The sequence below is a fragment of the Anopheles marshallii genome, chromosome 3 (genome assembly GCF_943734725.1).
Source record: "Anopheles marshallii chromosome 3, idAnoMarsDA_429_01, whole genome shotgun sequence".
Taxonomy (NCBI): domain Eukaryota; kingdom Metazoa; phylum Arthropoda; class Insecta; order Diptera; family Culicidae; genus Anopheles; species Anopheles marshallii.
This window is the reverse complement of record NC_071327.1, coordinates 30,421,532-30,436,760: the sequence shown is the minus strand read 5'-3', so window position 1 is coordinate 30,436,760 and position 15,229 is coordinate 30,421,532.

Here is a 15,229-nt window from a genome sequence, read left to right as displayed (position 1 = left end):
TTACTACCCTATTGTGACAGACCCGGGGAAAAAAACCCCGTAACCAACAACCGGTAGGCACTTTTCGCTCCGATTCTACTCACGGGATAATACAGCAATAAATAAAATTATTATGATCGTACACTATCATCACCAAGGGCCTTAACAGGCGAAACGTATCGAACGCCAGTAATGATCGTGATCGGTCCGTTCTCGTCAATGGCGGTCGTCAATGCGTCGTTATGGCTTTCCAATTACCCGGCGCTTATCACCCTTTGCTAAGCGAGCTTTGTGTGTGCGTTTTTTTCCAAACCACCTTCCCCGGGAAACCAGTCGGTACGAGCTCGGAGCTCTGTTTTCGCATAAACCTCCCCTTAACCGCAAACGCAAATCAGTGTCTTATGCCAGATTTCTAAACAAGCCTGAGAAAACAGAATCCCTACCCTAATGATCTGCCCCCCTGTGTCTCTCTCTCTTTCTTGCAACCCCAATCTAGCTTACATACCCCATTAAGATCCGCTCAGACTGATAGCCGGAGACAAGGGCTATTATTGATTTTTACTTCCCAACCCGACCAGCCCACTGAATAGGGCTCTCCTTTAACCGATGTAACAAGGCTCAATAGCACAGCCTCCCGAAACCCCAACGAGGATTAGATTTTCGGTACACAAACCGCAAACCTGTGTGGTCGATAGACAACCGTGCGGTGGGTCTTTCGCATCTGCATACGGTTTTGGGGTGCCGGGATTTCCCGCGAACATCGAACGGTGGTAGAACGATTGCCTAATGCCCCAAATAGGCGAACATAAGCGAGGGCACATTATTGCCATTTAAGGGTTCAAATTAAACGTTGCGGCGAGTCGAGTTGTACATTCTGTGTGTGCCTTTCGAGCTGAAAGTTACGGAAAGTTAGAATCTCTATTGAACAATTGCTTGTTTTATACTCGAAACGGTATCCGAATGTGCGCAAAAGGTCAAGTAATTGCTTATTTGAAGCAGGTTGAAAATCATCCCTCTGCGACGCTGTCGTGAAAAGATGGCTTTAAACGGAACTCTTTAAGAATTATTGTTGAAGTACATCCTCAAGGTGGCTTGGTAAATTGAAAATAATTTGTCTCACCTACAGGAAGATCACAATCTGCCTTTACGAGTTCGATATGTCGCTCGAGTATGGACGATCAATAAAAGCGCTTCTGCACTTTGTCAGTAACGTACGTACCACAAGCGAGTTTAGTGACATTTCATTGGAAGTGCAGCGACTCATTCCAGTGGCCATGTTCATGAGAAATCTCATAATCCTCCCGCCCGCGCATCGTTTTTTTTCCTCTTCCTCCTCCCGTTGTTTGCCGCATCGTTCAGCTCTGTACCCACGCAGTAGCCCAGCGGTATTAACATAAAAGATCGATCAATTATCCAACGCAACATGACCACGCAGGGCGCGTTATCTTCATTGATCTTCATCGACTTCAACAACGGCTGACGACGACGGCTTTATCTTCAACCTGCAGCTTCGTCCCATTCCCATCGCAGCAAAACCGGCAGAAGTCTTTCCATTTTTTTTTTTTATCGTGCGTACTTCATCGATCACCGATCAAGCGGAACCGATCGAGCGGATCGGTGGCTAGGCAGTTTGCGGCGCACCAAAAACACATTCCTCCGCTGCGGTGAAAATGTGCGCAAATTTGTACCCAATGAAAAACGGGCAAATTATTCAACCGTTTGACCACCAAGCAAGCGGAGGTTGCTTTTTTTCAATGCGATCGTAAGGGTTGAAAAAGACATCCCTTTTCGGTACGATATGTCAATAAATTTATGATAGTTTATCGAACCGATTACTCTTCTGCTGCTGCTTCTGCTAAGGACACTCAAGCTTTTCAGGACACGAGTATCGGGTGTCGGCTCGGTATCTTTGGCAGTTAATTATTTTCATTACACGAACTCTCTGCGCGAGAGTGTGAGGCTGTCGTTGGATCATCGCGACTTTTTTTTTCTTGTTTTCCGTTATCGTCACCCTTACGTGAAACCACTTCCAGGAATACGGTGGGTTTTTTTTGTGTTGGATTTTGCTCACTCGCTTCCATTTCGTACGAATCTTTTTCCACGCGTGAAACTTTCTTCGTGCCAAGGATTTATCGAGCGGATCGAAAGTGAACCGCCTGGTGCATATGAAAATGTACGCCATTTTTTACATCCCTTTTTTTAATTATCACACCCCGAAGGGGCAAATAAAAGTCCTAGCCCTCCTTGACTCTTGTCACGTGGTGCTATTCGTTTTTATCGGCTTGTAGGTACTGTTTGTGATAAGAAGCAGCTACGAAAAAAAACCCACCGTGGACTAAACGAAACTACACGCGAATTGCCTTAAAGCACACAAACGCAACGGCTCGTGGATTCGTGCAGGGAAATAAATTTGATTAAATCATGTCAAAATATTTCTTTACCGTTGGTGTTGTAGCATAAAGTCTTAAAATTTTATTTTTATGCATAAACAATACGATCTGCTGTGTACGATCTGGCTCGAACGTCCAAACGCAATTCAGGGACGTCGGGACCGTATTGCCGTTGGGGGCTTCCCGAAGAAACGGGATCTTCTACCATGGGCCATCGCTGGTCGCGGCAAATCGCTCCCGGGGAAATATTTTCCAACACACACTCTCACTCAAGTTGCCCCAAGTTAACTGCCCTTTTTTCCGCTCCTTCACTGCAATACGATCCCGTCTTCTGTGTCTCTTTTTTCGCTCTCCAAGATGCATTTCGGAGCTTTGGTGTGATAGGGCATTCTTTCCTTTTCCCTCGCGACAACATTAAAAAAAAAACCTCGCCCTGGTGCAGTTCACCCGCGCGCGCAGTTCAACATTTTTGCGTTGCATTGATTCCATTTGATTGATGTTATTGATATGCTAAATTTTATGACACCGAAACCGTCGAACGAAAACATCAACCCGTACTGTAACGATGCTGTGTTACGAAAAGTGGAACCCCGTCCCAGGTTCACCAGAGGCGATGAAGTTCGAATTTCGAAAAAAATGGAGTGAACTGAGGAAAATAAAAGCAGCATCGTAGCCATATAGCTTGAGCAGAACAGAAACATTCCAGCACGAGGGCACCCCTTTTTTGCTGTCCTATGCGTGGCCAATACGTGACGTTTTTTTTAATGGCGGTGTTTTAAACTGTACCAAGCTGAAGTTATGAAATAGGTTAACCGTAAGAGATGGGACCACCGGTTTCGTTAGTAAGGTTGATGTTGATATCCTTACCGTGAAAATTTAAACCACTATCAAAGACGATTATTGCAAATGTAGATCATTTAGTTTCGAAAAAATCTCCAATTTACTACTAAATTTCAAATAAACAAAAAAAATCCTATAATTTACAGTAAAACCACTTATACAAACGAACAAAAAAACATCATTTCGATACATTCATACACCTCATGCAAACCGGAAAAGTAATATCTCGACGTATTGCACGCACAAGATGAGCTTAAAGTTGTTGTTGAAATACAATACGGTCGTAAAATTACGAAAATCGCCAAAACTGCATCGTCTACATACGCGAAACAAAACAGGCAATTGATGTTGCATTCTTCGGTTATGTTAAGCTCATCGTGAATGTTTAAAGACAACGAGCCAGACAATACGAATATGCTCAAGGTGTATCGGGTAAAACGGATTCCAATCAGAATGGGAGAATTTGAATTACGTATTGAAATTAATTATATTATCGGAGAATGTTATCGATTCCTTCGGATTAAGGAAACGTAACCTGTTCCGAGTTGTTGAATTGCTAATGAAGTTTGTGGTGGTTGTACACAACAAACGAATACAGAATGGGTTTATTTGGGACAAAACAACTTTTTGTATTCTACTGCCATAAACACTGTGTTTTGAGCGTTTATTCTTTATAGCGCCTGATGATATGCAATCACTACGTTTGAGGGTCACTTTTACTGGCCCTACACGGTACAAATGGACAGTTTTGAGAAATTTAGTGTCGGACAACTTGAAGATTTCTTAATTCTTCGTTTTACGTCAAAATATTGGGGTATAAAAATCATTTGCATACCTACAGGCGTATTTACCATAGCCAGTTCTGAAACCCCTCCAAAGATCCGTCAAATAGATTTATCAATTACAATTCAATTCCAACAATACAATTTTTTTTAATTAAATTTCTTCTTTTCTTTTTTTCATTTTTTTTCTACAATTTCTTAGTTTAAAATACAGCTTCTATTGTTGAAGATGATCCCAGGAAATGAAAAGCTAACCCAACACTATCATTTAAACAAAATGTTCGTGTGCTTTCCGGGATATTAATTCTACCCAAAACAACAACATCACAATTTAATTTGTGAAGAATGTTGTAATTGTAAATTTTGAGGATTTCAATTTTCGAACAAGTCAAATCCAACAGTCAGCCATCGGGAATGACCGAGGCCCCCGCCAGGAAGCTTTCTCAGCTCTTGCCTCGTTTGCAGAGTTTTCCCTGTACGTTCGTAAACGATAACGGTGCAGTATACAATATATCATGGAATGCATGTCGGTTGAAATTACGGTTATAAATAAATGTATAAACGAGTTATTGTTACAATACCGTACGGCTAAAGTGAAATCTTCTTCGCATCCCCTTTCGATGGTGGACTTGGAGGACGTCATCACAAACGATAAGCAAAAGGATACATCTAACTGAGCTTGCAGGATGGCAAACAACCCACGGCACGGTTGTACCCACTGGGGAAGCAGCAGCAGCACCGTACACGAGTAACAACGACAGCAGCATTTAAAAATTAATTCTACAGTACCGATAATTCGATTATGCTAACTGAACCATAACGGAAGGTAAATTGAAGGGCCGTAAAATTTGACCCCATCCCCATCCCAGTGTCCAGTACGCCGTCAGCCTGCAGGGTATGGTTAAGCACACGGAGAGATCCTTGAGGGACAAAACCCATAGCTCCGAATAAAGCCAATGCGAACGAACCGGGTGCAAAGCGAGTGGAATAATGCAAAAAGTCGGAAGGGTTATTTATGTATTTTGAGGTGTAATTTTTGTGCAACTTCACTTGCACTCTTCACTGTGCAGTTCGCTTTGGTGCATCTCTGTCGTCCATTGATAACAATTCTGTTTCGGAGTTTCTGTCTTCTGAAGGGCGATTTCTTTTCTCCGCCACAATGTTCACAGCCACCGAAAGCGACACGGAACGGTAGGAACCTATTTAGCTTTTCTGATATACTTCTTCTCCGTGACCAACGCATCTTTCGCATAATCTCCCTTCCGATTGAATTATGTGGCGTGTGATTTCCATCCCAAACCGTTACTGCCCCCTTCAACGGGCACAGTTTGCCTACGGGAAGATTTTATTTCATTTTCCATCGATAGTGAATTTCTTATCCCTTTGAGTCGAGGGTCTCCATTCTTTTCATCCCCCACAGCAAATGTTTGTATTGGACGAATCAATTTCCGAACGCTCGCCGGTTTGTGCGATCGATTCCATCCGGTTCGCCATCGCAGCACTGCGATGCGTTGTGTGTGATTAAAACAATTAAATGCAGCACACCTATAAATCCTTCCCAGCTGCGCCTGTGTGCGTCGAACTGTAATTTTGGCAAATAAATAAATTGAATAAGGCGACCACAACACCGCAAAAACAATCGTTAACCTTCGCGGGTACTTTCGGTGGTAAATCTTGTTTTACAGATTTTACTGGTAGTTTTTCTTTTTCTTCTTGCAACTGAGCTGGATGGTGTAAAGATAAGAAAAAAAGATGGAGGGAGGACACAACCGAGCATTATCGAAAAGCGGGACCAGAAAAAAAATGGAGGTCCTATGGGGACACGAGGTGTGATTTCAAGATGCCCGGCCTGTCCTAGAACTGTCAAAACGCAACGAGAATTATGTGACATGATATTTATTTTGCTCCAAATAAACAATCATAAGACCTGTAATTGATTCCACGAGCCTTCGCAATGCCGATGCCCTTAAGATTTATCGGTTGCGATGGGTTAAACCGGCGGCCTCACGGCTATCTGTGCCGTGTCGGTGAAGCACTGGAACCCGTCGGGCTCATCGTAGGGGCTGACTTTCACGTGTGCCCTTCTGTTCACACGCACGCACAAACCGAAACAACCGGTGGTAACAGATACTGATATCGAGTTATCGTTCGATATTTTTTTTCCCTTCTTCCACCAGCGGCACTAGCTAAACTGGTATCCAAATCTTGTGCATAAATTTTGCCCCTTGTCTTGCCGTGAAGGATAAGTACGACCCGGGCACTGATCGTACACACAGAACTGCAACGCGTACGCGTGTGAAACTGGATTCATCGTTTTCCTTTTACAGTTTAATTAGTTCTTTCCGAGGGACTGAGAGACAACACACAAGACACAAAGCCCGACCTATCTCAATGCGGTGCTGTTTGGTGTGTGGTGGAAGAATCCTCATAAGGAAGCACTGCCGATGGTTATGATTTTTAACTACTCAATTAAAACCGTCATCCTTCGATGTCCTTCGTTTGGCTACAATTTTCTGTACCAACAATTAGGGATTACCCCCCGAGCCTGCACCGAGTGATACCCGGCAAGCAGGTTGATTGATGGAAGCCACAAATTAAATCACACAAGACTATTAAACCAGATCCAGAAATAATGTATCTATTTACGACCAGATAAAACCTGAGTTTCTGGTTCGTTCTCTTAAATTGAATTTTATGATTTTAAAGTATAATACACTCACTTTACTTGGTTGTATAATTATTTTCTTTTTGCTAACCTTATTAATACTCATTCAAATAACACTTACCAAACACTTGAAGACTTTGTCTTTGTGTTCTGTGGTCTTAAGATGGATAAAGACTAATTTAATGGAATGCTTCAAACTCAACACAAAAAACACAAAAGTCTTCAACTACCCGAAGTACATGAAAACATCATATGTCCCGCTCAAGAATTTAACTCTGTTACTTGGACAATAATTTCTTCGAATTGGACTAGGAGACCATGAGTCATCAGGACACAGTTTTATTAGGTTAGGATTTCCTATACATCCGCTGCATCCATTTCTCTGCTGATAATAGAACAGGAGTTTTTTTTTCTTTATCGGCATCAACAACCTCTAGAGCTCCAGGCTTGCCATTTCTGGCATTGGGGCAGATCATACTCTAAGTTAGAAACCTTAAGCTTTTAGCCTGTATCTGTCAAATAATACAGGTACCGGGCTGTATCATTCTGTACAGTTTCGTAAAGGACATTGCATTTTTACATAAAGAATGACACAAGGGATCATTTTTGTGAAACTCCAATTTGAGAAAAGTGGATTAAAGTTTAGAAAATTATTTTTAATTTCTATTCATTTGAAATAATACATATGTCTGATTATTAAAATAATCCTTTTCAGTTGTTTTCGGTAAAAAAATTTGTTCTCATTTTTCGCACACGGGAAACATGCCCAACCTGGCTACAAAATTCTTTGTTATGACATTTGTCGAGCTTGGGTTAGCTGCATTCATTGGGAAACCAATCTAATCCTACTTTTCCGGGCTTAACTTGGCTTGCCATTTGTATGGCGAGCTGTAAGCGGATAAACCTGGAAACGTCAAAACAAAAACGTCAAAACAAACGTATACAAAAAAACTGGCTTATAGTATGATTCCGGCCATTCCTTGACTTTATTTACCCGTAGCTGGATAGTTAGTCCTGCGTACGGAGGATTGGTCCGGATGGGATTTTAGAACGATCATGTCGTGTGAAGACCGTCGCCGCTACCAATACACCACTGGGCCACCCTACAAACCAGGAGTTAATTCAGCACAAATTCACCATCTTATGACTCAGTCATCCCATGCTGCATAAACGATGAGTGACGCACGAAATTCAAGCAACGTTTTGAGCATGTCTCTTTACCATTAAGGTTTACCCTCCATATTTATTGGAGAAATGCATGCAAAATGGAGAGTTTTGCACTAGAATGAATACTTTAAATCAGGGAAACATAACCCCATTATATATGAACCCAGCTCATTCCAGCAAAACACTATTAATAGTGATGTGTAAGAAATTTAGCGAATTTAGCAACATGCACGATTTTCACTTATGCGTTTCACTATTTCAATAGTAGTGTCACTTTTATTTCTTCTTATCTTTTGTTAAACTGACCAAATCCCACGGTATGTATGCAGCAGCTCAAGAGGTGTACCACCACCAAAACCTTCAAAAGATTTAATCGGGCGCCTAAGTGACGAACCGTGCGGAACAAATTAGTAGTCAGAAACGCCATCATCATCATCCGCTACGCGCCCCATACCGTACCACTCGACATCGCGCCAATGCAAAAACAAAGATCAATATAAATATATTCAAAGCTAAATGGAAAGTCTCCCCATCCCGAAATTCTCATCCCATTGCCTAGCAATACACACCGACAAACCATTGCCTAGCCCATTCGAAGCGTTCAGTATTGCTTGGGCGTGAAAATAAAATACGTTTTGCACTTTCCTTCGCTATCATCGCCCGTCCCCCGCTAAAAGCCCGCAGCAATACGATCGAAAATTTTAGCTTAATTTTACCCACCCTTTTTGTGTGCCTTTGCATCTAGAGACCATTATCGTTAGTTTTATTGTTATTAAAGTATAACTACCGCCGGGAACGCGAGTGCCGGCAAAGGAGGACCGTCGAGGGACTTTGAGTGGGAAAAAAGGGCACCGGGTAACACTCTCTTTACGCTGCACCACTGCAACGAGTAAAGTCCGGTGGACAGTCGGACTTAGATTCCTGTCCAAAGGCACATTACCGTTTGTGGTGTACCGTGTCTCACACAACTGTTCGGTTCAGTTCTGGGTCTTTGGGCTCCATGGTGCGGCATCAGGCGAAGGCAAAGAACTTCCAATCCGGAGACCAAATAAAAATTAATGAAAACGAGTGTTTATGGCCACACGTTTTACCATATTTATTTGCGGTGACCACGTACCCGATCAACTCCCGCGGAATGGAAGACGATCCAGAAGAAATATCACCGGCTAGAAACGGTACGATCGTCTCCTTATGCAATTGCCATCCTTTCCCTTTTTCCACGCGGTTTGCTCTTCTTTGCAAAAAAGGGCTATAAATGTGCATCTTGTTCGTAGTTGTCTGCCTGGTGGTTGTCGTCGAGAACACGGGATTGCCATTTCTACCCGGGGCTCCTCCTTGCCGATGGGACACCCAATTTTTGCTACTAACCATGCGATCGTCCGCATCTTCTACCGTCGAAAGAAACGCATGGAGGATGCGTATAGCATCTAACAGACCACCACGACTGTTCGCTTCACCCGCCCTGTCTCCAGGACAGCTCGGTTTACGCAAAACGCATGTAAACTATCCGACTACCGTGGTTACTTTTCCACCTCGGCTAATGACGGGTGGCTCGAGTCACACATACGCAAAAGCACAACGGTAAAAACAAACAAATCGTTTTACAAATCTTTGCCGGGAGGTGGTCTGCATGGACTATGTTGTGGCACACGAACACATACACGCAGGCAGGCAACGCGGGAGAAAGGCGTAAAAGTTGGTGCAGTCAGCCGATGGAGGAGGCGATCGTTCGACGATCAGTCGACATTGTGGATGGTACAAAATCGTGCCTCTTTTTGCGTCGACAACGGCATATCGTGGCTTGAAACACCGAAAAGGACGCCTCATTCTCAGCAAATCAGGGTTGTTTTCCATTCCGCCCGCGTTCCACAGCCCAACGCTTATCCCTATGTCCACGCGCTCTTGCCGTGAATAGTTGATCGAAACGTTTTGCAAAATTTTGCCTCCAGCCCAAGCAGTTGTCCGTAGGCGAAAGGTTAGGATGATACCGAAACGAATCGAATCGGTTTGACCGTTTGTAAGGTTTGATATTTTCTTTGTTTTTGAATCGAGCTTTACTTTCTTTTCTTGTAGGACAGCTGTGCTTTCGCTGTATTATATTTGTTTGCGTTTTTAGAGTACACTTAGCGGTTTATAAGAACAAATTGGTAATTTTATTCTTTAGTTTATTTTTTTATGCATAGTCTTTTTCCAACTTTAATGCGCTCCGAAGAAATTTGAGTAACTCAAATTTGAATCTAAATCATATGTTTGCCCATACGACGTTAAAAATTTATATTGAGGGATTTATTTTCTAGGCAAATCTCTGAGGTATCAATCGGTAATTTCTAAATTTGTCACAGACAGACTATCAAAACGTCAAACAAATAAAAGACCTTAAAATAAAGTAACAAAGCCAAAGTTTCCAAAAGTAATTTGTCATACCATTCAATTAATTTTACATTTCCTCCCAACCTAACCTAACCATTCTCCTAGCCTAAAATTTACTAATTTTAAATAAAAAAACAACAAATAAAGTACTGCAAATTTTTGAATCAGCATGTTTAGCAATATGGGAAAATTAATTAAAAGTTTTTAATTTTTCGATTATTAAACATTAAGCATAATCAATTGTCTAAGGAATATTTAGGATAAATTAAACACACATTAAAACCATATTATGATGTATATTTATAAACATATACTCGACGGTATAGAGATCCACTGAAAAGTACGCAGTGCATTTCTCAGATAGATTCTTATGTAAGAAAATTCCTCCCCCCGAAGCACTAGCCAATCAAGTGCAACGTAAATAACAGTATATTAGCAACAAATAGACCATAATTTTATTGCATAAATCGCGTCCCAACCATCCCGTACGCTCATTTTGCAACATTTGCTGCAGCAATCTACGCAAATAAATGCTTTCTAAATCAATTTCCACCCCCATGCATTGCATTGCTTCATCCCTTTTCTTTATACTGCTGCAGCAAACAAAAACCAACAATCCATTTTCCGGTTCATTGATTTTTATAACTCTATTTACAAATTTACCTCCACCGAAACGATCCTCTGTCAGACGGTACAGTCAAGACGAAGGCGTCGGAAGGCGACCCGACAAAGATAAGCGCTTTTATTTACTTAAGATCGAATCCAACCGATAGTGTACAGCACCGATCGGAAAGAAAGCGCAACTTTAATCCACCCTTGCGATGAAAGCATGCTGAATGGGTCCGGTGCCTGTCCGGTGAATCGAGCTGGTACTTTGCCGCCGCAGGGCAGAACAAGGGAAGAACAAGCAAACCATTGGTGGAGCGGCTGGGATCCACCCATAGCCCACGGGAAGGGACCAATTCGTAGCGAGGTCGATACACAAACGGATCCGATAATCTTTTCCACTTCCTGCTCTCTATCTCCTCCGTCGAGAAGGGAGTAAAAGTTAGACCAACCGATCGGTTCTTATCGCCACATCGATAGATCATCTTTGCGCGTTCGGCCACCGCAGTCGGTAAACGGGATCGTTGCCTGTCCGTGTCCATGTAATGGAAGGTTCCCGGGGCGGGAAATGAAAATGTTTCCACAAAAGGAAGGAGGTTTTTCAATGCAACCCCAATGGCAAGCGCACCTGCCTGACCAGGGTCCCCCACCTTGGGGGAGAATCAAACCCATCGTCCAAACCCCTCCGGTTTACGCGGTGGTACATGTTGAAATGCATTAGTTATTAACTAACAAACCAATCGACAAATCGACGATGCACATCTACAACGGCCTGCACGTCCTACGAATGCATCGGCCGTTCTAAATATAGACCATCAACCATCATGTGCACAACACAGGAACACTCCCCGACACGGACGTCACATTTCCCGGATTATTTGTTGTGATTATGTCACACCCGGGTCTTCCTTTCCAACTGGGGTTTGGGGTGGGGCGATCATTATGTTTTGGCACAATTCTATGTATCCATCAGCCAACCGGCACCGTAACCGGCTCGTCAATGTTTGCGTTAAACAGAGTGTGCGGAACGGAACGACAAAACGCCCCAAAAAACCAGTAAACGACTGACGTGGCTCGGTGCATGCTCTATTACTATCATGAAAAGTTTATTGTGTCAATTAGTGATTGCAAATTTTCCAACCTTCCCTTTTTTGTCCTAACCCACCGGCCTAACTGCTACAGACTGATTTATGGTGCAAACAACCTTTCTTGATTTTTCTTCCCGCGCGCACGATGCAGCTGCGTCCGTTGAACGGGGTGGACATGTTACAATGCGTGAAAGACGCGGGAATTATGGTCCCGTCCCGCGAGCATCTCGTTTCGTTTTGTGCATTCTTGATGAACCGAATAATGGATAGGATTATATCGGGTGCTCTAGAAGAATTGCTCCGTACAGGGAAAGCAAACAAATACATCGAATTGAATAAGTGTCTTGATGAATTAAGACATGGATATTGAAATGTGTGATATAAGGTTATGTCAAACAAAAAAAGGTCTTTTGTCTTTCAAGGTTATTTAATTATCCCACAGTTATCAATACTACATATTTAAGTATCTTCAAATCCTAAAAAGTCTATTGAACTCTACTAAAATAATCATGTTCTTCTATCTCGTAAATTGATGTTAAAATGTAGCGCCATCTATCTGTCAAATCTCGAAACTACAACTATAATTATTAAACAACATGACGTAGTATAAGTATGGCGTTTTTTTGCATATACTCCCACTTTAAAGTCCTATGGTTGTATGATTTAAGCTATTTTTCCTTAATTTTGTAATACAGTGGCTTAAGACATAGGAAACAGAATTACAAATTTGATTACAAAAGCGACTAAGACAGGCCTCCAAAGTTTTAATGATTTAATGTTTCCATTCCAACGGCATTATAGTGAAGCGCAATTTAAAAAATACCATCCCGCCCCGCTCAAGCAGCAGCAACATAATTGAATATCCTCACCCAAAAACGGGATGCCCAACTTCCCTGCATGACTTCTCGCACAGGGTGGTCGGTGCAAATAATCACCGCATCACGCACATGGTCCTTCTGTGCTACAAAACCGCACCTCGACCACCAGTTCGTATACCCCCACACCCGATAAGTTATTGTTAATTGGCTGGTTGATTATTTACTACCGTGTTCTGGAGTGCGGTGGGTATGGTTGTATAACCGCCACATTTCCTTTAATCGATTGGTGCACACCGTCCACACGCAGCAACTAACTTCCGAGTTGCCGAAAAGTTGCGACCGCGAGTAATGTGAAACACGTTCACACACCCATTACGCACCGCATTATGAATGCCGATCGTGATCGACCGGTGTGTAGAAGAATGGTTCAAGATGGAACCAAACGTGGTACTTCGGTTTTGTAATTAATATGGAAGAGCTCCATCTCAAGGTACACCTTTTACACCTTTTTTTTTTGCACAGCGGTACCTTATTTGGGTATGAATAGTCTTCATTGCTACGCTACGGTCAAATTGATTACTACCAAGAATCACCAAAGCATTAAAGGTGACAGAATTTTTTAAACATTTTAACAGCACTATTCCAGTATCGGTATTCTTACCATTGCTGGGAGTATCTGATCCCGTCCTTCCTTCATTTGATTAAATACACCCAGTATGGCTAATGGTCTTCACTTTGAGTACACTCCTCGGTGTTCCTTTTAGGCGGTGACTTCAATTCAACTTGCAACAAGTTGAAAAAAAGCGCACCAAGTGACGACACACAGAACGTCCGAATTTCAAGGCTCCAACTGGGGACGCTAATTGATTCCACATTTTTCATCCCACCCGACAGCCTTTAACAGGCCTGGAAGGAAGCGGCACGAACGCAAAATATTCATTCTTCCACGAGCGTACGGAACGAATTTCACAGATTGAACCCATTTACCGCAGGTTACAGCTATTGCTGCTGCTCTCACACAAAGCAAAGCCTGCAAAATCTCCATTACTACACCATCGGGAGGTTTGGTGTTGCTCTGTCGTTACCTTGAAAACTGCCGGGAAACGGCACCAGTGCAGGACGGCGAATTCGCGCCCGACCGCGCCTGACGTCCATTTACGGATGACGTTTAATTTGCCTGCGGTGCCTTCAGCGGGTTGTCTGCAAAATGGGAAAAGCTGGACAGAACCCGTGGCATCCCGTGCGGTACGGTGCGGTGAAGAGATTGTCGCTGAAATGAGGCCGGACCGGTGGTGGAGCTGAAAAACAAGTCAATTAGGCATTGAATTATCGGCTTTTGATCGCGATTTTGCTGCACTATGGAGCGCGTATAGTGTGTCGACAAAGAAGCATAATGTTATGGATAAGAATGTGAATGAACCTCTGGCCGCTCTGGCCAGACGTAAAAGATGCGAGGTGGATAAAAGTATAGCACTGTCAGATCTCTACAGCGGTAGCTATTTCTACCTGTACTTGGTTTGAATTTTACATCTTGTCATCAGTGGCGCCATCTATTGGAAATGGTAAAAAAAAACAATAAATAGTGTTCATTATTCGGTCGGTACGAAATCAATTTTAAGAAAGATAAACCACAATCAAAATATTTTAAGAATTTGTGGCAGTTTATTTGGTGCTCTCTTTGACATGCCATACATGACAAAGACTGCTACACTTCCTCAAATACGACACGCAACATCAAACCCAACAAGCTAAACAGGAATAGAAACAGATCAACCGAGCAAATCAAACCCGGATCAAACGAACTGCCGATAACTAAGCTCAGAGAAGAAGCTGCCAACAATTTATCAACCGAACCGTTCATGTTGTGTGTCACCGAGATCATGTCATCGTGTGAGTAATTTGCCTCCTCGATGGCTCCATTACACTGTATCCATGCCGTTCCCTTCTGTGACTGTTGCGAATTAAACATGGGAGGAGAGAAAAGAAATGATGCAACATTATGATCACAAGATGCTCATGAGAAATTGCCTTTCACATCTGAAACGCAGGTTGGAAAAAGTCTAGTAGTCCCATCATAAACATTAGAATCCTTTATAATACTAAAAAGATCAATGGTGTACATCTTCTTTCTAAAGTTCTCGAACCTCGTACCCAAATCATCGTACGAGAATTAGATGTGTTTCCACCTGACATAAATTACTTCCGACGCTGTATAACCCCACACCAAAGCCGCTAATGGTAAGATATTGTGTCACAAGCTTAAACATCATTATCGTCTCTGCGTAATTGCACTATTATACATCATTATGCGTCCAGCTCTGCATCCCTACGGCTGCAACTCCGCAAACTCATCGGACATGCGAGAGAGCACCGGGATAAAATTAATAGCAACGTGATTAAATGCTTGCAAAGCGTGGAATAGGAATTGATCAAACCGCCGTATCTGCAAACGGCAAAGCAATCGAACAAAGTGGAGCAAAGGTTGTAGGATCTCCCTCGCCAGGCCCGGAAGATTCCTTCTGGT